A 25,730-nucleotide genomic window follows, 5' to 3' on the forward strand; every position below is an offset into this window, starting at 1 on the left:
TATTACTATTATTAATGGTAATTCTTATTTTAAAATGATAGTCTCCATATCACAAGGTCTTTGATTACTAACACATTCCTGAAATCTGCCTAGAATTAAAACAAATCTTAACTTCCTATTATATTGCTTAACACATCCTGTGATGGAAATGAGTTTAGTTTACATTATTTCATGGTGAAATGTGCTGGATAAGTAGAATATACATTACAAAACAAGTTCTATTTCTGACTCTTCCGATGCTATGTAATTACAGGGAAAATGTCTATTCGCCGATATTAGCTAGTTGAGTGTAGGGAATTTTACTTAAAGAATTCTATAATGTTTTCTAAGATGTAGTCTCACAGTACATCCATTTACTGCTAAAATACATTAAATGTTACCTATTTATTTAAACATTGATAGAAATGTTAAATATATACTCTAACAATGACTAACTGTGGTGGCAAAGAGAACAAGTAGGAAATTTGAGTTTGCGAACTATCCTTTTTTCTCTTCTGGTTTTCAACAATGTGAAAGGAGAAAGAAAATTAATTGATGAAATATTTTAAAATGATTTTCATCACAAAAGATGTTAAATGAACTTCAATTTTAATGCCATACTGCAGTTTTCAAATTTTATTCCTTAAAGAGAAAAGCAGTTGATTACTGAGGTAAATGCATTGATAACATCATCAACAGCAAGAGAATAACTTATTAAATTAAGCATGTTCTATTTCGCAGTAACCTAAATTCACTATAGGTATCTATATGTAATCTTTTCATTTAGCATTACAAAAAAAGACAATAAATTATACCAATTTAATAATTATAGGTGTATGGATTAATGAATTTTAAAAGAACATAAAGAATACCCTTTTACGTTGCAAGGAACTTTTTAAAATAAAAAATAGATAAATCATTTAAAGATAAAGCAATTTTAAGATATTTTTCAATTTTCATTGGCAAAATTAAGACCAATATTAAAATTACAAGATAAAATTAATCTTCCCAGAAAATACTCATACAGACATTATGAAATATAAAATATTTGTGTTCTAAATAAATTTAATGTATTATTACTAATAAAAAGGAACACTTTTAGAAATAAAAGATATAAAAATTAATTGATTAATATAAATACTAAGTGAGGTTAACATATCTAAAATAAGAGTTAAAAAATAGTTTAATCAAAGAATGAAAGTAATAGCTATTTCATCAATAAGATAAAAAATGAGGACAAAAATTTTAAAATAATATGAACAGATCATAGATGAAACATTTATCCAATAAGTTAATATTTAGAATCTCATATGACTATATAAAGAAATGAGTATTATATAAAGAAATGAGCATTCTACATAAAGAAATTAAATATTTACTCATAAATGAATCTCAAATGAGGCAACATAAAAGAAAATAATTCCAAATTAGAGCCCTTAAAAATTGAATATAATAACATTTAGAGAAATAGAAATTCTGTCATACAAATCTTAAGAAAACAATTTTATTCAAATAGTTAATTCTGTTGGGAAGAGAAAGTGAGTATAAATTTAGGAAAGCTATAGTACATTGTTATATATATTTTTATGTATTAGAGATGAATTGACTACCCCAGATATTAATTGATTTTACCCATGAGTAATTATTGCAAGGCAATAAAATATTCCCTCTTTTTTGCACAGACAACTTTAATCAAACAACCTGTGAAGACTGCTGTGATTTGAAATTATTGGTTAAGTTTCCTGTGGAGACAGAATTCTCTGTCACCCCATATAAGAGGACAGACTGCTTATCAAACTTCTAATTTCTATGAGAAAAACATTGAGTCTTTCCAACTGTAGCTTTCTTAGGTCTATAGGGCAAAGTAGTAATAATGTTTATTAATGCAACAGTTTGAGTACTTTATATAATAAGAATCAGACAAACAACAAAAATAAAACCAGTAAAAGGTATGTATTACTGAAGGGCATTTATTCCCTCTGATCATCATTTATGCAACACTACTCAAAAGGAAAGTACCTGGAATATTAAGACGACAGTGTGTAAACACTGCGGAACCTGTGGATCTGAGCTCTTTGGTATGCAAGCTAAAGCAATACTTTTCTAGAAAGTAAACACTAACCGAATACGGAGATTGGAACATTAGAATTTTGTCTTACTTACAGCTTTTTAATTAAAGCAAGTTCAGGGAAGAAATCTCATTTTCACAGACATCAGTCATCTGTAAATCCTTCACTTTTAGAGAATGTAAATTTATTTCAAAATTTACATGCGGAAAGATAGGTAAAGTGTCAGAGGTCTCCCAGTAGTTACATAACTCTCTGCTGTTTCATGCATGAACAATTTTAATTTTTAAATGTATTTTCTAAGCTACTAATTTCTCTTTTATTTCAATCTAATTTCAGAATTATTAGTGCACCAAATAATTTTGTAAATCATTCCACTTGCTCATAAAGGAAAAACAACAGCAAACGAGATTGTAAAGAATTGCAGTAAAGAAAACAGGGACAAGTTTGAGAGAAGTAAACACAAATAAGAAAAATATAATTCAGACCATTCAGGTTTTTGTGGAACATAAAGTGATTATTTTAGTTCAAATTACATCTATTTAATATGAAAAAAAAAAAAAAAAAGAGTACAGAAAGTTAAGAGGATTGCTTTTCACTGCAGAGTGAAATAAAAGCACATGCAATCCCTATTACCTAACTAGGGAAATTTTGTCCTTAGGCTGAGTATCTTGAAAAAGTTCCAAGTTCAGCAACCCTTGGCATCATCAGAACTGGTCAGTTAACAGCTAAAGGAAGTAAAGGCACTTGGTGCCTTCTGGCCTTTACTCTGGTTCTACCTTTAACTGGCTTACTTTTCTTTCTCTTTCCTCAGTTTACTTTGTAAAATTCTATTTGTTCATCAAAGTGCTTGCTTAATTGAATCAGCCTTCCTAAGTACTGAATTCATGTCCAATAAAACCATGTAAACCTGGCACTTAGCACACGGTCCTTTAATAGGTTTGACTTTTGGTGTGTGTTGGTGAATAAAGTTGCAATTCAAATTCCTTTCTCATTTCTACACACCGGATTTGACTCCCATCTGCAAATTACTCACCCCATTCATAAACAGATAGTGACCTGACCGTATCTGGCCCTGAAGCCTTTGTATTACTCACAAGATTATAAAGTTCTTTGTGGGCAATGTGCTACTCTGCCTCTTGCTACCTATGTGTGTTAACACTGCTTCTGGAGTTCCCTGGGAGCAAACATGGGCCTGCATCAAATTTTAATTCCTAGCTTCTATCAAAACAGTAACAACTGCATAGATTCTCATTACATTCCTAATTAAAACTCAAAGTAGCTGGAGGATCTTTTGTACAAATAAATAAAACAAATAGAATAAATAGAATATGTGTGTGTGTGTGTATGATTGTATAGAAAAAGTGTATTTCTGAACATTTCAGAGAAATATAATGGGTAATATTTTATGCTTTTTTTTTTTTTTTTTTTTTTTTTTTTTTTTTTTTTGGTGCCAGGGTTTGAACTCACGACCTTGCGCTTGCAAGGCAGGCGCTTATGCCATTGAGCTAAACTCCCAGACCTAATGGATAATATTTTGAAAATAGAAATATTTGAAACAAAAAGTCTTGTGCAATTTTATGACTCTTATTTCATGAGACACATTGAATTTTGCACAATAATCATGAAATACATATTCATCAAGACTATTTCAGATGTTACCTAAATCAATATTTTAGAAGATAAATAATATAGCTAACAGCAATTAATTTGTTTCTCATAATTGTCCAAATAATTCAATTTCTTCAAGGTAGTTCTCTTATGAACATCATCATTTGTATTAAGTGCCCATTCAACTCAAAAAGTTGAATGAAAGATTATATTAATATATAAGAATGTCATATTTACTCATATAAATATATTAAACACTAAACAATGCTATCAATATTTTAAGAATTTCTTAATTTATATTTGAGTTATAAATGAACAGTGTCTTTTCATAATGAATTCCTTTTTCAACTTAAAAAATTGATTTTCAAATAAATATGTATTCTAATAAAATGTTCTGAATTTGAATATATAAAATGTTAATTCTTTAATAGCTTATGTCTTGCTTTGGTAACATAAATATACTCAGAATTATATAAAAAAATATATATATATATATACTTAGAATTTATTATTTATAAAATGACCTATAATTCAAAGAATTTAACAGATAAAATAACAAATTAATAAATAATTCTTACAAGCCATGTTTTTGAGAAACTGTAATATTGAAGAGAATATGTATTCTAAACAAACAGAAAGTTTACAGTGCAGTGCTAATAGTACAAGTAGACCCAAATTACAGATATGAAAAACTTGGTATTAGTGTAATTTATACCTGGTTACAGAGTACATCATTGCAGCTTTCCAAAGATTCCGGCATGTCATTAACATGCAGTTAGGACCCTCACCTACAACCACTATAAACTGGTGAAACTAACTAAGCAAAGGATCATCTCAAACTATCCAGGGACCTCTATTTTTTGCTTAATCTAGCCATAAGTGATTATTTCCAGTCATACAATTTTGGCCTCTGGAAATCACTTTCTAATACAAGCAGTATCAAATTTCAGCACACTGTGTTAACTGTAGTGGGTACCACAGGATCACAGTAGAAAACTTTTGAGAAAGTATTTATATGGAAAGTGTAGGGAAAAAAATGGAATTATCCAGGAAAGTTTGAGATGATGTTTTGCTTAATCAGTTTCACTTTTACTGACTATTAGTAAATGATTTCCAGAGGTCAAGACTGCATGATTGGAAATAATCACTCATGGTCACCTTATCCTGGGAACAGGGGGATCTTTAGCAAGTAACAGTATGAACTGAAGTCCTGTGCTTCATAAGTAGAAAAGTGAAAAAACTTATTCATTTACTAGAAAGTTCATATTTCTTGGATGCTTCAAAAAGGAGAATGGAATGAGTCACTGGATGAAACAGTTGATGCAATTTTAATGTGGCATTTTTATGTTATTATACTTTAGGAACAAGAATATTTCTATGATATTTTTTAAAAATTTTTTTATGGATTCAGTTTTAACCAAGACATTATCAACCAATACTTGCTAGTAAAGAATATACAGAGCATTTTCAAATATATTAATAAAGAAAGGAAAAAAAATGTTGGTTATTATTTGGTGGAGCATCATCACTGGAATCTTACTCTAAATTTGTAAGATTATGGGGCTTTTGGACCTGGAGCACCAGCAGAGAAAATGAAGTTTGCTCTAGCCAGGTATGAGGAAATCTGTTCCTCTTTCCTCAAATATCTGCTATCTGTTACTTAAATGATATGCCGTATAACGAGAACTAAGAACATATATATTTATTAGTATAATTTTAATCAAACTAAAGATAAAGTAGATTATTTTGTAATAGAAATACCATACAAATTTTAAAATGTTAAAATGGAAAAAATTCTAAGGTGAATCATAATTTTTTTTAAAAAATGATCAAATAGGCTAAATAGTTCATTCTCATAGTAATTGCTTTATTAGTTAACTATATAAAATTTTCTATTAGTCAATCCTATGCATTAAATATAAACAAACTTTGTCAGGTTATTTTCTCACAATTATTAAATGACTTTGTGAGAATGTTTTCAGATAGTAAGACTTTCAGGCTGAAAACGCATTATACATTTGCAGCTGCTGAACAAATAGCAACTTTGCTGAGACTTGCTTACCCAATAAGGCGTGATCTTTGCATGTAACAGTAGTGCATATTGGTTTAGCCAACTGTTTATTCAGCCTCAGGTTCTCCCGAGTTGAGATTATGACAAGTGCTTGCTTCTGTTCACAGTATCACTGAAAACAGCCAAGATGTTAGTGATAGTAGATTTGAGGTATATGTACACACATATGCAAGCAATAAAAAACATGTGTGCTATAAAGCAATAAAGCTATAAAGCAATAAAGAACACATGCATGTAATATATATAATATATAATATATAATATGTAATATGTAATATATTTTTTCTTTCTCCTCCAGTTTTAAAGAATCTTATGGCAGGTTATGATATATAGTAAAAAAAAAATTTCTGAGGAAAGCAAGTAGGAGGGCAAGTTCCAGATCATTTTATTTGCCAGTCTGGATTTTAAATAAAAAGTATAACATACCTTCAGTTTTTTGTTTTTGTTTATTTGTTTGTTTGTTTGTTTAGTTGGTTTTTTTTATTGGTAACAGGGATCGTACTCACGACTGCCTGCTCGCAAGGCAGGCGCTTATGCTGCTGAGCTAAATCCCCAGCCCCACCTTCAGTTGTTTTTAATAAAGGATCTTATTTGTCATATTCCCATCTATCAATGTCCACTCTGCAATATGTACCATAAACATTGAAAGCAATGCCACTGCACATTGCTTTTCTAAATTTATGAGACTTTTATTGACAATATTAACTAGTTACACTGGTTCGCATCTTTTACAGTTTATAGAAAAGAGTACTACCTAAATACTTAACAAAGACTGGACCTTTGGATTGCCATTCTACATTTCCTGCAAAATGGTTTCTGAATTAACTTGGGAAATTTTAGACAGTTTATTCAATTTTTCCTCATCCATTTGCATATTTGATTTAACTTAGAATGCTATTATTCAAGCACTTAAAAAGAGCAAAATTAGTGTGCTTTTACACACAAAGAGGTAGTAGAATTATGCAAGCAATACTATTTCTCTTGTCTCCAACTTAAGGTAAAACCCCTTCACTGCACTTTCCTATCTAGTTTCCATTTAGACAGAAAAATTTAAAGTTCATCAAAGGCCCAACACGTCTTCCTGATTCTACAAAATCCCATTCCTTTCCATGCTATATCATTACTATATTTCCCTACATATAACACAAAGAACCAGTATCAAGAAAGAGATTAAAAAATTAGCTCCTAAAATGACAAAAAGTAATCCAAATAAGTCATGTAAATCAAGCCAAACATTATAAATCTCAATCATAAAGAAACTGATTGCTAAACAAAGATAATAGCTAAATAACAAAATTCTACCAACTAAGAAAAATCCATATCCAAATAAACCAACTGCTCAACTCTTTACAATGGACCCTTGATTTATGAATTCAATTCATTCATGAGGGTTGGTTGCAACACAAGTTGGTTATAAGTGAAGACTATCTTTCCTATGAGAAATAATGGAAATACCATAATGCATTCCAAACATTCCAAACCACCCTTTAACTAACCACTTAGTATTAAAAAATGGTTGTAGAATGTGCATAATCTACCAGAAACACCAATAATTTTCCTAGTGTACTCACCAAAAAGTTACAAAACATGCCTAACTTATGAGAGTAAAAATTTCACACTGTATTCACCATTCAAGTTACATTTTTGGCTTGCCAGAAGAGGGTGAAATGGAAGAATAGTATTGCTTGAAAGAAGAGATTCCTTTCCATAAGAAAATTAGGAATCTACCTCTCTGGTGTCCTTTGCTACAAAAGAGTCTGTAGCCTACTAGGATCTGCTTCTGGCTCACTAGGTCTCAACCTTTTCAGAGCTAAATCCTGGTCTAAAGTTGTCTGTTTTTGTCTTTTCTTTAACACTGTTCTGAAGTATGACAGGACATTGTCATTAAGCAAGTGAATGCAATGATTGAGTTTTTCTCTGTCTCGTTGGGTCTTCTCCACAAATGTTTGTAGCTATGTCATTGTTTCAGGATTTCCTTTATTTGAGAAGAATTTTGCAGCACTGATTATTGCTACTCCCTCTCCTCTTCAGAAAGCTCTTCAGTTTCCATTCTCTGTTGCTTAGGCAGAAGTTAGCAAAGTTCCCTGCCGACAATTCCTCTGCGTGTTGTTCCATCAGTTCCTTTACACCACCACTCTCTACCAGCAAGCCTACGACTATATTAGCGTGACAAGGTCATAACCCACAGAGTATTGAATGCTCAGATTCCTCTACACAGCCTTAAATTCTTTCTCCTGCTTAATTTTAGGGACCCTTTTCTTCTAATCAGATCTCAGTGTCCTTAGAGAGACACTAGCCCAAGATTTCTCAAGGAATCCCACACAGGAAAGGATATTATATTGTTCCTTGTAGAACTCATTAAGGGTCAAAACTGTATCTGAGACCATCTGGAAGAAGTTTACGAACAGATCCCTGGACTGCATAGCTTCTTAAAGTTAGCTGTAACCTCATCCATAAGCTTCAGTAGCGAAGTTGTATTAGGTAGGAGAACTCAACTTGATAGCCATAGAAATTCTCAGTCAATTCTTTTTCAAATCTTGTGGGTGACTGGGAGTATTGTCTATAATGAGGAGAGCTTTGAGTAGTAAACTTTGGTCTTCTAGATATGTCCTAACAGTAGGAGAGAGAGCATCTCTTATGCACTCCAGAAAAAGTATTCCTGTTACCCAAGATTACATTAGATCACCAAAGGACACTTAGCCTATTCTTCATGTCTTTATATTTTCTAAACATTCTATGGATCTCAGAGTGATAAGCCAATAGATGCTTTGCCTTGCAGTCCTAATTCACATTGGTATATAGCAATAATGTTAGCCTACTGTTTATAGGTGTGTGACTTGGCATTTTCTTCTCTACTTCAGTAATGTGTGTTATCTTGGAACGTTTCTTCAGAAAAAGCGAGTTTCATCACAGTTAAAAGGTTGATGAGAGAAAAATCTAATTATCTGCATCAGCATTTGAAAATGATGTATGTACATTTCAGCAGCCATTTGTCTGCCCTGATTGCTTCACCATACCTAGTTACACTATGAATTCCAGTTCTGGCTTTGAAATTGTGAAAACACTCCTTACTGGTATGAAATGTTTCACCATTATCACTTACTGATAGGTTATCCTTTACAAGATCTGTATTTAAAGGCATACCTTTTTCACATTTTAAAGACTCAGGCTATTACCTGCCCTCAGTATTTTATTTATCCATACTAATTATAGCCTTTCCAACTTGTTTAACACTGCTGATAGTGACCTGCAAATTTTTGTAACACCTTTAGCAACACTAGCTTCCTTATACAAATCTTTTCTCTGTAAGACAGTTGAGATGGTGGATTTTGACATGCTGTATGTACTGCATTAGAGAAATCAATCATAAAAATACCATTCTCATATTTCTCTGTGTTTCTTATTCTTTTTGGCTGTAATTATTTTTACTACACCTTCCTTCCTTCTTTCCTTCCTTCCTTCCTTCCTTCCTTCCTTCCTTCCTTCCTTCTTTTCTTCCTTCCTTCCTTCCTTCCTTCCTTCCCTCTTTAGCTTCTTTTCTAGCTTTTGGGAAACTATAAGCTAGTAGTAATCATAGCAATTGTATAAAGCACTGACAGAAATACCACCCACAAACATGAATACCTGGGCTCAGACTAATGCTTATGCACACTAAATAATGCTTTTCTCACATGGCAAGTATTTGGTCACAACCACACAAGCAGCTGGCATTTGGGCTGGAACTCAAAAGAATGACAGATGAGGAGTCCTTAAATGGAAGAGAGAGACTATCAACAATCAGTGCAAGAATTTGTTCATAAATTAAACCTAAAATGTTGGTTGTAACCTAAGTTATTAATATGTGAGGTTGGTCATAAATCAAGGGTTTACTGTAAAATCTTTGGCAAAGATCTAACATCAATAGTTCTTAAAATCTTGAAGGCAACAAAAAGGGAAATAAAAATCTCGAAGTCATTCCTGGAAGTTAGTCTTCAAAAATCAGACAAGGATATCACCAAAAAGGAAACTATAGGCTCATTTATTTAATCTATGTAGGTGGGACGATTCTTGACAAAATACTGTAAGCAGGATGCAACACGTTCTCAAAATTATCACGCATCACAATATAGTAGGCTTCATTCCAGGGATAAAAGCAGGGTTCAACATATGCATGTCAGTGAATGCAGTACCTTATGTCATAGAAGCAAGGACGTAAATCACATGATTATCTCAATAGACACAAGGAAAGGCTTTGAAAAATTCCAACATATTTTCATGATTAAACAATGAAGAAAATGCATATGGAAAGACCTTATCTCAATCAGAGAAAAGTCATTTAAGGCACACCTACTGCCAATATAAAAATGAATGAGGAAGAAACTGAAAGCTTTTCCTCTAAAGTCATTAATGAGTAGCATATCCACTCTCGCCACTCGTGTTCAGTATAGTACTCAAACTATTAGCAAAAGCAGGTAAGCAAGAAAAAAAGATATGTATAGAAGTGAAAAAAAGTCAAATTACCATTATTTGCAGGTAACATGATCTTCTACATAGAAGACTTTAAAAATCAACCAAAAGACTCCTTGAATTTTAATCAAATTCAGTAGCATATCTGGATGTAAAATCAATAGACAATAATCAATAGCTTTCCTGTAAACAAATAATGAACCAAATGAGAAAGAAATTTGTGAAAAAGCATTTTTCACAATAGCATCAAGAAAAGTAAATACTTGGAAACTGACTTAAGAAGTGAAAGACATCTGCACATTTCTCTTGGGTTTTGAGAAAATGGCAGTGTAGAGAGCCTCTCTGAGAAAAACAACTCAGATGTTAGAATTTAACATCATGGAGAAGACCAGATGAAAAGAGAGGGAATCTCATGACCCAGGAAGAAACTGAGGAAAAAAAAAAAAAAAGAAAGGAAGGAAGGAAGGAAGGAAGGAAGGAAGGAAGGAAAAACATGGACCAAAAGCTGGAACAAGATGCACTCTCACTGGAGCTAGTCCTACACTGTGCTGGGCACAGCTTGGAGTCAGACAACTCACGGTTGTGCTGAACTCATGGTAGCACTAAAATCAGGGCCATGAGCCCAAGGCCGTTGGCAGGAAGATGTGGCTCAATGGAGAATGGAACCAGCGTGGAGAGCTGCACTGACCCAAGGTGAATGCTAGGAATTTGGTCCTGCAGAGGGGGTGACTGGCTGGATGACATTAAAGTTGGGCAGGATCAGCCTGAACCTAGAACAACACTGGTGTTGTCTGCTTCTGGCCCAAAGAGGACAGGTGGGATCTGCTTAGGCTGGGTCACACCCCTGGTAGGGACCTAATAGCCAGAGACAAAACTTTCCTGAACCTGTGACATCCACATGGCACAGAGTCATGTGGTGAAGGCACTCGCTGGTTGACTGCCTCAGAGGAGAGGGTCTAGCCCACATTGTCCCTGTGTGCACCTCAAGGATGAAAAGTAAACTGGAGAGGGCAGCGATCCCCTAGCAAATGAACTTCAGAAAAGCTGTAAGCAATACGGAAAAAGCCTGAGACCTCCACCATACACTTGTCTGAAAGAAACCAGAAACATGACAAGAGAAAGAAATAAGAAAAAGCCTCCAGCCACTGACCCAGGGAAAGTAAGTCCAGGAGAGAGAAATACAGAAGAGACTTTAGTAGGTAAAGGAATACAGCTCAAGATCAAGCTCAGGGCTATAAAGGTTCAGAACCTCTTAGGTAGATAGCAGATTGCCACCCTAATAAAAACTAAAGGAGTTAGGACCCAAAATGTATAAAGCTCCCTGAGAAAAGGAAAGGGTAGGAATTGTCTAAAAAAGGAAGGCAGAGGACATTTTTAATAGTGTGTCAGAATTTAAAAGCCACATTAGTCTTATTGTTCTATTCAGTTTGATTTTATTCTGATCCAGTCTGTCTACTTATACTAGATTTGAGGGCACAGACAGCTATCCCCTAAATAGCAGGATATTCTATGGTAACTATCCTTTATTTCCTATTAACTTAAGCTGAAGCCCTGTATTACTTACACTGTTGTACTAGGACTAATCTTATTTGAATCTAGTTTGTTAGATCGCTGTTTTGTCTTGACTGATTTTATTTGAATTTGGTATGTTTGATGGTGTCAAGTCTAAGAGCAGAGGCAACTACTCTGAAGATGACAAGATGCAATAGGATACCCATTCTAGTTTAATGATTGACTGTTTTGAAGTCCTACAATGTCTCCAATGTTTTGTTTTTATTAATATTGCTGTGTAGTGTTATGTTCAATTGTATTATGCCTGATTATATAGACAATTCTATTGAAAATAACAAGAGACATCATAGTAACTATTGTAGATCACCTAGAATTGTGGTTTTGTGTCTTTTTTGCTTCATGTTTTTCGAGGAATTTGTTTCGTTGTCCTGTTTTGATTTGTTTTTCCCTCTAATACAGAAAGGATAGGTATACATGTAGAGATTCATGCATTTGTAGAACTTCCAAATAGTTTATGAGACTAGATTATGTGATGCACAATGCAATGACAGATACTCTGAAGAAAAAGAGACACTAAGATACCCAGTGCTAATTCCATAGAATCATGATATAAAATCTAGCAGTACTGTTATTCTCTGTCCAAAGTGATATTAGTCTCTTTTCTTTTGTTTAATTTCAACATACATAAGGATATTGTCAGCTATTTCAAAGAGAACGAGAGACATTATGGCAACCATTGTTGACTTCCCTATTATCTGGTCTTGAAGACCTAAAATGCTTTCATCATCCTGTTCTGATCAATTTAATAGTATTTTGTTTGGTATGAATTCACTGTGTGCGAAGATATGGACAACTTTCTGGAAGAACAATAGACAATATGATAGACAGTGAAGATCTCCGGTGGTCTTGCTTTGAAATCTGTGTTTCTTAAATTGTTTTCTTATGATCTGCTTTGTTCTGTTTTGTTCTATTTAATTTTATCCTCTTTAAAATAAAATAAAAAATGAAAGACTTCTTAATAAAATCTCTAGTACTCCGAAATAGGAAATTTAAGAAGGCATCAGAAAATGAAGAAAGATCCACTATTCCTTAGAATCAACAGCGACAAATGGTCATTTAATGCAATTCCAATAAAATCACAAACATCATCACATGACTGAAGAAAGCAATCATTTTAAAAAAGAGAATAAAACCTAACAAAATAAAACAGAATACAGTGAATCAAAACAAAACAGTGAAATGTTACAGCACTTCAAAACAGGATAATAGGAAACCAACAATAGCTATCATAGTGTATCTTGTTAGCTTCAAAATAGTTGTCCATACCATCAGACATAGTAAAATCAAATAAAACAAAACAGAATAAAGTCAATCAATAGAGAACACTGAGTAAAACAAAACAACAATTTGGGACAAAACTGAACACTGAGAACAATAATTGATTTTTAAAACAAGGCAGAAGGAAATTCCCCATCTTGGCCACACTGCATACTGCCATCTTCACAGAAGATGCTTGGACAACTTTTCCTAGCCCTGCCGCTCAAACAATATAAACATCAAGCCGCTCAACTGCCATCAACTCAGCCTGCCCTCTGAATCAGCTGATTGCTTTCTAGGGGTAGGGGTTCAGGGGAGGCCAAAGTGTTCTTTACTCTCAGCCTGCATGCCAGTCAGCTTACAGGAAGGGTGAATTGGCTTCTATCTCATCCTAGACCCTGATGGTTTGCACTAAAGAAAACAATCTTAAAGTTCATATGGAACCAAAAAAAAAAAAAAAAAAAAAAAAAAAAAAAAAAAAAAACCAAAAAAAACCCTCAGAATATCCAAAATTCAGAATAGACTAACAAGAGCAAAGTGGCAAATACCACAACTCTGAACTTGAAGTTATATTACAAAGCTACAGTAATAAAACAGTATTGAATGTATAAAAGCAGATATAAGAATCAATGGAATAGAATGGAGGATGCAGGAAAACTCCAAGCACATTGAACTATTTGATCTTTGACAAAGGGGTCAGAAATATACACAATATACACTGCAAGAAAGAGAACCCTTTTAGTAAGCGGTATCACAAAATCTGGCTACTAACATGCAGAATACTGAATCTACACTCATACCTTTCATCACATAACTAACTAAAATAACACTGTGTTAAAGAACTAAATATTAAAACATAAACCCTTTATCTGCTGGAAGATAAAATAGGAAAATTCTTGAAGCTAAAATTTTAGGCAAGGACTTCGCAAACAGAAACTTGGCCTCATAGAAAATAGTACCAACAATAAAAAAAAATGGAATCATATCAAATTAAAAACCTTCCCACAATGAAAGAAATAATAAACAGAGTGAAGAGACAAGATACAGAATGGTAAAAACAAAATTGGCAGCTATTCCTCAGAGAACTAATATCTAGACTATATTTTATAAAATCATAAAAATTGAACCCCAAAACAAAAGACTGACTCAAAAATTGGGAAGTTGGAATGAAAAGACATGTAACAGAAGAAGTAACAATAAACAATAAATACATGAAGACATGTTCAGCATTGTTGCCAATAGAGAAATACAAATTAAAACAATAGAGAGCTCATACTACTCCCGCAACAAATCAATTAATAACAAATTCTGATGAAATGGTGGAGAAACAGAAGCCCTTCTATATTGTTAATGCCAATGTAAACCAGTACAAAAACTGTTTAAATCAGCATGGAGATTTCTCAAAACAAATGAAGCTAGAGAAAATATATATGGACCCATTTATTCTGCTTTTATGTATTTCACCAAAAGTGCTAAAGTCATTGTATTACAGTAATATATACATACCCATGAATAGGCAGCACAATAGCTAAATCTTGAAACCAACATTTATACCCATTGAATGGGTAAGGAAAAAATTTATTTACAGATGAGAGAGTACCAATCTCCCATAAAGAAGTATCATTCTAATTCTTTTGATGGACCTTCAGACCATAATATTAAGTGAAATTAATTTCACAAACAAGCATAATTATTATATATTTTGTTTATATGTGAAACCCAAATTATAAATCGAAAGCAAAATAAAGTATAAACAATAGGAAACAAGGAGATAGATCTTTCTCAAATGTAGAGTAGGCCAAAAGATGGAAAAAAAGGAAGAAGGCAGGGAAAGGGGATGAAAAGAGGATTGGAGATAAGGTAGGCACAGGTACCAATTCCACACAAGTAAATGTTATTCACTGCACTCATATCCTAGTAAAGAAAAAGAGAGCTCTCACCAACAAAATTTGACAAATATGAAAACAGAAACTTTTCAAGAAATTAAATGAGAAATCACACATAAATTGGAAGAGAGAGCATGCCTATTCTTTTTTTTGAACTGGGACTCAGAACCTCATACTTGTTAGCAAGGCGCTATGCCACTGAGCCATATCCTAGGCCCAGCATGCCTATTCTGTAGTAGAAGGAATTTATATCCAGGTTAAATATTATCTTTTGATTGTCAGATTTTCCCAACTTAAAAAATTAAAATTATTAGGCCTTGAGAGAATACAGACGGATATTATTTGCATGGCCTATTTCCTCCTGGTCTAATATTAGGTACACACATTTTTTTCAGAATACTCATGTTAAATTTAACACAATTTGCATTTAACATTTTCTCTTCTATAGTTGCAGTGATATGTCTTTTTTAATGTACCTTTTTTGTGACTCTTCATGCTTTAATTTTTGGTCATTTGTTTATTTTTACCTTTGGAAGTGATTGATATTTTTTCACTTTTCTCCCTATTTAAAAAATTCTTATACTTTTATTATTTTTTCTTGTTATTGAGCATTTCTTAAATAAAATGGCTACTTTCCCAGTATGGTTTCCCATAATATGAATTTTGGAGTTTGTTTCTTTTTGATGTGATTTAAACAGCTTATTTTTTGAATTTCTTATAAACTAGAAAATAGACCTAAAATCTAGACAAGATTTATTTATTTGCCTGTGTCTTGAAAACTGTATTTGCAAAGCTCACAACTCAACACTATTTATTTACAGGTTTTTCCTCTTCAACCTTAATTTGAAATTATCAAATTCAGTTTAGGCATAACAAAAGAAATTTGGCAAAAGTAATATTGTATTAAAATTATATCCTTTCCACATTTTGTGATTTGAATTATATATTTTATTTAATACTGATCTAGATTTTATACAGTATATTTAAGTAGTTGCTGCTCAGATGCAATGCTATGCCAATTTTAAAATCTGTTTACCCTTGAAAGAGTATAAATTAGATACACATCCATTTCAACTACCATGGATTTCTATATTTTATATCCTATTAAGTATATTAGCAAAGAATAAAAATGGAAAGGGATACAAAGAGAGAGACACCGATAGGTGCTGAGAGATAGAGAAGGGAGGAAAGAAGAAAGGAAAAAAGAAAGAAACAGAAAGAAACAAAGTGAAAATTAAATTGTCTTGTTACTGTATTTACCTCATTGAAAATGAAGTGCAAAATATTTCCAAATCATTCAGATGGTTGAAATCATTTTGATTACATCTTTATCGCACTATTCACTTTTGCCTGTTTAGATAGCAAGTCTTTCAGAATGTTCAAATAACAAAAGCACCTTATTTTATAAGTATCACTTTTGTACCAACTCAGATTAACTCCTTTAGTGCTGCTTGATCGCTTTCCTTCCAGTGACTAGAGGCCTTTTACTTATGCTCTCTTCAGAAATAAGGTTCCATCTATTTAACTTCCTTTGCTAAAGATTTCTGGGAGCTTTAAGAGTAGTCTGTATATGTAGCAGTAATTCCAGGATGTATGTGTACAGGCATTTTCCAAGTCTTCATTAATTATTGCTTCCTAGAAAACCCATTGCACTCATTCCTTTTGCCACATAGTTAAGGTATCAGTAGTATCTTCACAGTTTGTACTCTGATAACACCAGCTTAGACAATAAATGTGCTATTTTTGAAAAGAATACTCTAAGAAAATCAACTAAAACTTTCTAAATAAAGTTGTTTCTGCAGTGAAAGAACTACAGATATAAAATATAATTTTTAAATGCACATAAGAATTACTATTTTACTTTTATCCTTGTTACAGAAAAATACATTATTTTCAATAGAATTACAGTGAGATTTTATTTTATCCGATTTCTTCTTGCTCTGAAGCAGAAGTTCATTGACGACATTAGTTCAGTTCTCAATGGTTGATGAAGTTATTTTTACTGTAAAAATCATAATATTTATTTTCAACATTATTATAATTATGTATTTCCAAAAAATATGCATTAGCAATAAACAGAATAACAGAAATCTATAAGTGTATGTCATTCTCAGCAGAAGTTTGTTTTTATTACTTAAGACCCAGAAGCACAGTATATTTTTAATGGTGGAGTTAGTTCTTCCGCACAACCATAACACTGTGTCTCCTAAGGCATTTAACACAGTTATTGTCTGATTATGATTATCTACACATATTTTTCTACCACACTAGAATTTAACTTCCTTTAGGACAGTATTTATTTTTAGAGATCTGTTTCAAGCAGCACACATTGAGCTATAACAAAAATGTACAGCTAGAATAATTACAATGAGATCTATAACCATGTTCCCAGTGGTGCTGAATAGATCACGTTTACTAGTTTGTATCAAGGGCAAGACTGACCACTGTGCGTTCTAAAAGGCAGCATGCCTTGCTGAAAACCTGACACAAAGGCAACCTGCATGCATCATTAGGCTAAGTAGAGTGTGTTTTACATTTGAATGTTGCTATTATGAAGCTTGCTCCTGTGGTACACCTGTTCTCTACCAGCACTCCATTGTTTTTTTATATTTTTGCTACAATATTTAATCCCGACCTTTCCCAGATTTTTATCTATCACACAAAACATCCTCTAATGTCTGCCATCTGAAAGGTTCTTGGTAATTTATAAACTGTAGAGACCTCTTGCCTACAAAAACAGCCACTGGCTTAAATTTTCTGTGGTGTGAAAAAATAAACATGGGTTTCAAAATCCTTCAATGCTGTGTATGTTTTAAATGAAGATAGATTAATTGGTGTTTTTAATTCTCATGTCATAATGAACATGCCAGGTGTCCATATTTGTGATCACTCTTCAAAGAATAGTGTTTGCTCCTAGCTGCTGATTTTTGCTTGATCCTGATACCATCATATTAGCATAAGACTGATCCCCATGTCACAGGCTGATCTATAATACAGCCAGCGTGGCTATGCTCCATGCTGAAATCAGCACCAGTCACCTATCTTATGGGTCTGAAGAAATAGGGGCAATTTCTGCCTGATTTGTATAAACTATAGACAATTCCTGGGGGAAAAATCATTACTGCATTTCTATTAACTGCTAGTAGATAATCAGTTCTGTGAGAAGCTGTACAGTATAGGATTCTGTGGCTTGCAAAGAGGATGAAGGTAAAGTATTTTCATTTTGCGTAGACTACTCTACCCAGCAGTTAGAAATGTTAGTAATGTCAGCAGCCACACAATTTGTTTGTCATTACCTACTCATGTTTAGATTAGGGGTGTGTGTGTGTGTGTGTGTGTGTGTGTGTGTGTGTGTGCGCGCGCGCGCGCGCGCGCGCGCGGATCAAACTCGCAACCTTGTGTTTGCCAGCAGGTGCTTATGCTACTGAGATAAATCCTTAACCCCCAGGTGAAGTTGTAAATATGCTATTTAACACGAACTTCCAAGATCCACACATTCATTTCTTCATTGTTTAAAATGTAAATATTACAGAGAAACAGTAGTTTTATAGGCCAGACTTCATTTTAGATTTTGAATAAATTGATATGAAAGAGCAGACAAAAATCTTTGCCTGTTGTGAAATCTGCTTGGGGGAATGACCAACTAGAAACAAATAGTATTTAGTTCATACTGAAGCAGATATTAAAACTATGATGGAGAAAAAGCAATGGGAAAGAAAGACAGTGATGACTGTATTTTTATTAAAACAAAATAAGGTGAATGTGATGGTCTCATGGAGCAGATGAAATGTGAAGAGGTTGAAAATGAGGCTTGATGACCAGGGCAGAAAGAATGACCAGTCAAAAGTGCATGAAATTTCAGCTTTTTTTGATTGCTTAAGAAACTAGGAAGGTAAAAAGTCTAGAGAAAAATGAGACCGAAAGAAAATATAGGAAGATAACTTCAGAAGTTACTGGAGGTTTATTATTGTGTCCTTTTATATTATTTTCAGGTATAATTAACTTACCATAAATTTCCCCATTTTATATAAATTTTAGCATAATTTATGTGTTGCACATGCTGAATTCTACAATATTATCATAGTCAAATTTTATGATATATCCTTCAATTTATGAATAAACTATACTTTAGTATTTATTTCTCAATCCTACTTAGCTATCACCATCTCTAGACAACCTCTGATCTATGTTGTGTCTTTATAATTTTTCTATTATGGTTATTTTGCAATCATAGAATTTCTTGTCTTTTGTGATTACATATTTTTACCTAGCACAATTCTTATAGGGGTATCCGTTTGCAACGTGTCTCAAAACTTCATTCTCTTTTCTTGTACAACCACAGTTAGATTGTTTTAGAATATTCTGCATATAACTTCCTAATTAATTGTATGACCTGTGAATATTTCTTCTATTTTATCATCTCTTCTCTTTCTCTCTTTTAATACAATTGTCATAATTTTCAGCACTTTTTTATTTAGATGAAGTATAATTTCCTTTTTACCAATAGTGTTTCATGTGTTACATGCAATGAAACACTGTCTACTCCAAAGCAAAAAGCTTTATTCATATGCTTTGCAACAATTTTAGAAATTCTGATCTTATATTTCTATCTATAGTTGATTTTTTGTTGATTTGTGCATACTGGGGAAAGTAGGGGTCAAACATCATTCTCTTGCCTGTGGATGTTTAGCTGTCTCAGCTCTATTTGCTGAAAGCACTATTGATTAACCTCAAAATATGGATTTGTATCTAACTTTCAACTGTATTTGAGCAATCTACTTGTCATGCCAGTACTATTCTATCTTGATTATTGTAGATTTATAGTGTAGAAAAAGAAAAGTATTACCAGAGTCTACATGGACTTCATAATTAAGCTGAAATATTATAGAAAATATATACATAAGATTTAGCTGCAAACGTGATTTCATGAGGACTCAAATAAGTTGCAAAACTTAATTGCTTTTATATTATGTTGTATATGAGAGAGACAACTGTTCAAAAGTAACAAAGTATATGAAGGGGGCAAAGGATTATAAAAATTATTCTACCAAGGCATATTTGTCCACATTTCTCTTGACTATGACTCCTTTTTGAAGTATGTTCATTTAATCCTAGCATTGAAAGTGCACCTTTTACAAGTATTTTTAATTTTCTATGTTCAGGAAGAAACATGGAGGTAAAGGACTCTTCTTGCATCTGCTGTTACATTATCTCAGCCAAAAATAATCTACATGCATACTTGGGGTTGGCATATTCTTCCATTTTGCCATAGAAATTGTGAAATGATGATATTTGAATCTTACAAATTTGTTGTCTGTGAAGATTGCTTGGTATCCAGATTTCAGTTTATAAGTCTGTTCACACTTCACATCCATGAGATTTTGGTTTTTTTGTTTGTTTGTTTGTCAACTTCTGACAGAAAGATGAAATTTTAAAGATGTTTTATTTAAAGTGTAGGTCAAATTGGGGAATAATGTTGCTTATTGATCTTAAATGTTTCAGTTCCTTGTCAGGGATGTCTTCCCAAGTATTTGGAGCTTCTTAAATTTCTTGGAGCAAAATTTTATGTGTGTGTATTTCTTATACATCTTTTGCTATATTTATTACAAGCATTTTTTTTCTTTTTGGGCCTATTGTAAATGGAATTGTTTTTCTTAACTGAAAATGTGAGCCAATTGTCAGTAAGAAATACTTATGCATGGTTTTCATATACTACATGGCTGTCTTAGTCACTTTCTCATTCCTGAGAAACAATACCTCATGGCCAAGCTTAAAGAAGAAATTTTTATTTTCATATTTCAGGTCATAGTCCACTGCCTTCATGGCAGAGGAAAAGCTGCTCAGGAATGACATTCAGGAAGACAAAGGAGAAAAAAAGACGATAAAGAGGAAAAAAAGGCCCTTCTAGGTCACAGTCCCAGTGACCCAGCTTTCTGCACAAGCCTCACGTCCTATCAAAAACCAGCTGCTCTGCTCCCTAATTCAGCAGCCTTACAAACCTCCCAGCCCTGAGCCCAGGAGGCTGCAGGAAGGGCTAGATAGGCACCATAGCTGCTCTACCCTGGATTCTGCCTAGCAGCAGCTTTCAGTAGTTTCCAAAGTGTTATCAACATACAATATTATGTCCTCTGCACCCAGAGACAGTTCCACTTCCCCTTTCTTTTTTCTCCTGTCCAATCCACACGCAGTTTATGTATTCTTTAATGCTTAATTGCCCTGGGTAGAATTTCCAGTGCGATGTCAAATAAAAATATTAAGAATATGCATCCTTGCTTCTCCTGATCTTAGAGTGAAAATGTTTCTTTTTTTGTGACTATGACATGAGTTGTAGGGGTTTAGGAAATGCATTTAGATGGCACAATTCTCATCCACTTCATTTGTTGAGTCTTCTCATCATGATAGGTAAATAATGCTTTTGTTCTGGGCCTATTTGAATACTTATGAAATCCCTTAAACTTTGTCTTTTAAGTAATTATGTGGTCCATCTTTTATTCTATTACTATTCTATATTGAATTTGAATTTAATATATCACATAATATATATTTAATGTATTGAATTAAATGCTATATTGGATTTTGAAAAGTAAACTAATTTTAAATTAGTAGAATAAATCACACTTGGTCATGGTTAACTATCTTTTCTATATTTGTTAGATTTGCTTGTTAGAGTTTTGTTGAAGAATTCTATATTTAATTCATACAGGGTATAGATCTGTGATTTTCCTTTCTTTCTTGTGATGTCTTTATGTATATTTGTTATTGTAATTGTAACTGCACAGAATGAATTTTCAATTGTTTGATTTTTTTTTGATTTTGTGTGGATCAAACATTGTGTGGATAAGTATCAATTTTGAAAACTTTGATAGCATTTCCTGCTAAAGTTCTGATTATTTTTATTTATTTGTCTTCTTCTTTCAATTATTTGAGCCTATGCTATGCACAATTTGAAAGTTTCTTAGGTATATATGCATGTTTACAAATATTCTTTTTGTCATTATAAAATAACCTAATCACAATTGTAGTCAGCATTGTGCAGAGAATAATTAGAATCAGGACACAAAATTTATAATATTGCTTTATAATGGTCACCCAGAGTTTAACACAAAAAGACTGCAGGAAATCTGTCCACAGCACGAAAGACATGGATTATTCAGCAAAGGACCTGAATCCCACAGCAATGTCCTACATGAGTCCAGAACACGATCTGCAGCCCACGACAATGCCTCCGACAAGTCCAACTGGAGGTTGAGAGCCCAAAAGAAGGACTTATGGAAGTCCGTTATAAAGATATGCACTGGGAAGGCCCAAAGGTCAGCAGTGGAAGTTAGAAAGTCTATGCAGCAAGGTGAGGGAGCTGTGCAGGTAGGATGAGGGTTCTGTCCCAGAGCAGAGAAGTCATGCTTATAATAAAGACCAGTGCCTATGCTCAGCACCATGGTGATATAATTTGCTGGCATTAAATTGACCATCAATTTTTAATTCCATAACAGCAATGGTGTTAGTAAAATATATCTTAAGAGACCTTCCATTCTTCTGTTACTACTTTTTGAAAAGAACATACTTGTATGAACTTTTAATCTTATTCTATTTGCATCATTGAACCTAAGGTATCTCTTTTAATTTTAATTCTAACAAAAATAGAAAAACAGTGAAAATTTACAAATAGAATGCTGACATAATTTGTCTTAAATTTAAATACTGTTATATTGAGAGATAAAGTTCTATAGTGGTGAATACATTTGCGTATATCCACATAAACAGCTTGAGAAGTAACCCTAGTAGAAACTGTAGGCTTTAACTCTGATAATAATGTATTAAATCTAATTCATAAATTATAATATATACAACATCTCTGCAAGGTGTTAATAAAAGGGAAAACAGCATGGAAAGAGAACAGGTGAGAACTTTACATTGTCTAGTATTTTTATAAAGGTAAAACTTGTGTAAAAAGTTATATCTTTTAATTAAAAATGAAGCAGAGTGTGGTATGGCATGCTTACAATCCCAGAACTTGGGAGGCTGAGACAAGAAGATCACTGTGAGTTCCAGACCAGCCTGGGCTACACAGTGAGTTCAAGGCCAGCCTGAACTGCATAGTGAGACCCTGTCTCAAAAAGACCAAAATTAAAAAAAAAAAAAAAATCAGATGAGATTGCAAAATGTTTCTTTTTCATTTTGCTACTATTAGTTTATGTATTTTAAAGGTTTCTAGACCTTAGTTTGCAGTTATTTTTAACTAATGATTCCCTTAGAATCAAGAAGCAACTGTTACACATAAAGTACCAACTTGCCACAATGAATGCAATCATTGTGTACAAGAAACAGATACTAACTGCAAAAAGAAAATAATAAATTTACAGTAATTATGGCTAATATCTATTATGTTTAAGAACACTAAGATATTCACAGAACACACACCATTCGTTGTCTGATTTATATGCAGGAAGTCCTTCACTAAGTAGGTGCTATGTTTATATTGTAACTATTTTTAGGGTGTACATCCCTTATTGTTTACTGATAAGATTTTTGAGTTTTCTAAAAGTATTTCTCAAAGGACACTGACACCATTGTATTTCATTTAATTTTAACCAAGAAATTGTTAAAATAAAGTGGTAAGTGAGGTTGGGAATCACTGAGTAGTAAATTTTTTTCCTCAAGGGAGTGCATATTAGCGTTTTAAAGAACATAAGCCATCTTGCACTAAAGAAAGCTCTTTCTCTTTATTTAACTCAGCATTTCCCAACTTACTTGACTAGAGAATACCCTTTTTTCCCCCTTAGAGAGTATTAGTACCATCTCCAGGAGTTTATATGTTTCACAGAAACTATTAGGACCACACTAATCTTAATCTTTTCACCTTTCAGTTGGGGAAATTTGGGACTCAAAGAAGTTAGATAATAACCTGAGATGAGGCTGATAATCATGTACGGAACTAGTGACAGAAATGAAACAATTCAAATCCAATTTTTGTCCTATCTACAAACTTCTAGATCACATAGTTTTTTCATTGTTGATGAGAATATTCTAGTCACGAAATATGCAATCTGAAGGGGTGTCTAAGTTTTGTTATGCAGCATTTTCTTTTATAGACAATGTATTTATTTACATATTATAGTGTGTGAGTTGTGTGTATATATTTGTGTCACTGAGTCTTCCATATATGTACTTGAATACTTAGGTTTATTTTTATATACTCTGACAATAATTGAGAAAGTGCAGTTGTTATCATACAAATTACTGTAGGTAAGGCTGGAATTTTAAAAACACTACATTTGGGTAGTATCTAGTGTAGAAAACCTGTACATCTACAAAGTGCAGAAATAAATTCCCTGGAACTGGATGCATGTATCATTCAAACCTTGAGATAAGGGATCTTTTTATTTTTCACTTTTAAAATTAAGTTTACTGGTACAATTTAAAGATACATCATCGACTGGGGATTGAGCTCAGTGGCATAAACGACTGCCTGGCAAATGCAAGGTCATGAGTTTGATCCCTGGTACCAAAATAAACAAATAAAAAACACACAATCACATTCATCCTAGGGAATCTGTACCTGTACATGCTAGCTCTGGATCCCTTTTGGCTCCCGTTGCCTTTCCCTCCCTCCCACCCCTCTCCCCCTTTTCATTCACCAAGGCTTGTTTCCATTTTATCCTTGTTTGCTAGCTTTTTTCTTTACCCTTTCTTCCTTTCTCCTCCCTCCTACCCAGTTCCCCTCCCCTTTTGAACAATTTCTTTCTATTTCACAATATCTGTAATGCATTTTGGTCCTTATTTAGGCTTTCATTTTCTCACATCAGAGAGACAATGTAATATTTACCTGTGTGTCTGATTTATTTCACTTGAGAGTAGGTGAAATGCGTATTTATTTACATGGAAATGCCTCGTTTATCCTTCTTTATGGATGAGTAGAATTCTGTTGTAAAAGAAAACCACATGGTTTTTATCCGGTCATGGGTTGATGGCCATTTGGGTTTTTTCAAGATTAAACTTTTATGAACTGGGTTGCTATACACATGGGTGTGCATATATTGCCTTGCTATGATATTAAGGCTCTATTTGAAAATTAATTAATTAATTCAATGTTTCAGGCATTGATTCTACTAAATACAAAATAAAGAATAGGGACATGGAATAAAGGGGAGACATAGGGCACAGAAAAAGGAATTTTGTGTGGTTACCAAATTCAACAATAGTTCTAGACATGTTTATTTACGCTGGTCTATTCTTAGATTCCTCACATCTCTCTTTTCTAGCAAATACACTAACTCATATAATTGCAGGCAGGTAGAAATCTATTCCCCTGCAAGAGAAACTATCAGTCTCATTCACTATAGGAAAAGGAAATATTTTAACACTGAAAAATACATTTTAATGTGAAATGTGGGGTTAATATTAAGCACTTTTAAATAAAATATGCATTATTTTTATTCATAAGAAGAATAAGCTACTTAAACAAAGAAATTCATAGTTACTAGGATAGCCAAAAGAGGATTCACTAGCATTAAATATAAATTGTATTTGAAAGAGTAATTCTACAAAGGTTAAAATGCATTTTACCTTGGTTCTCAATCTGTATGTTATTTTTATCAGAGAAGCACATCTATAAAGCCTCTGGATCACTACATTAGTGTGTCTAGAATGCTAAATAGAATTATCTGAACAAGAGACTGACCAGCAAATGCTAATTAGCTAGTGCCATAAAAAGGGAAATGGCTGTACCTTGTATAACAACCACTGCAGGAAATATTTTAAGGACTTCTCAGGAGGAAACAACTGTTAATAGAAAAACAGCTGAAGATGGTGTTTAAAATTTGGCATGCAGTATGCAGAGATTTA

Source organism: Cavia porcellus, unplaced genomic scaffold (genome assembly GCF_034190915.1).
Source record: "Cavia porcellus strain 051 isolate PalLab524CR breed Dunkin Hartley unplaced genomic scaffold, mCavPor4.1 scaffold_1, whole genome shotgun sequence".
Taxonomy (NCBI): domain Eukaryota; kingdom Metazoa; phylum Chordata; class Mammalia; order Rodentia; family Caviidae; genus Cavia; species Cavia porcellus.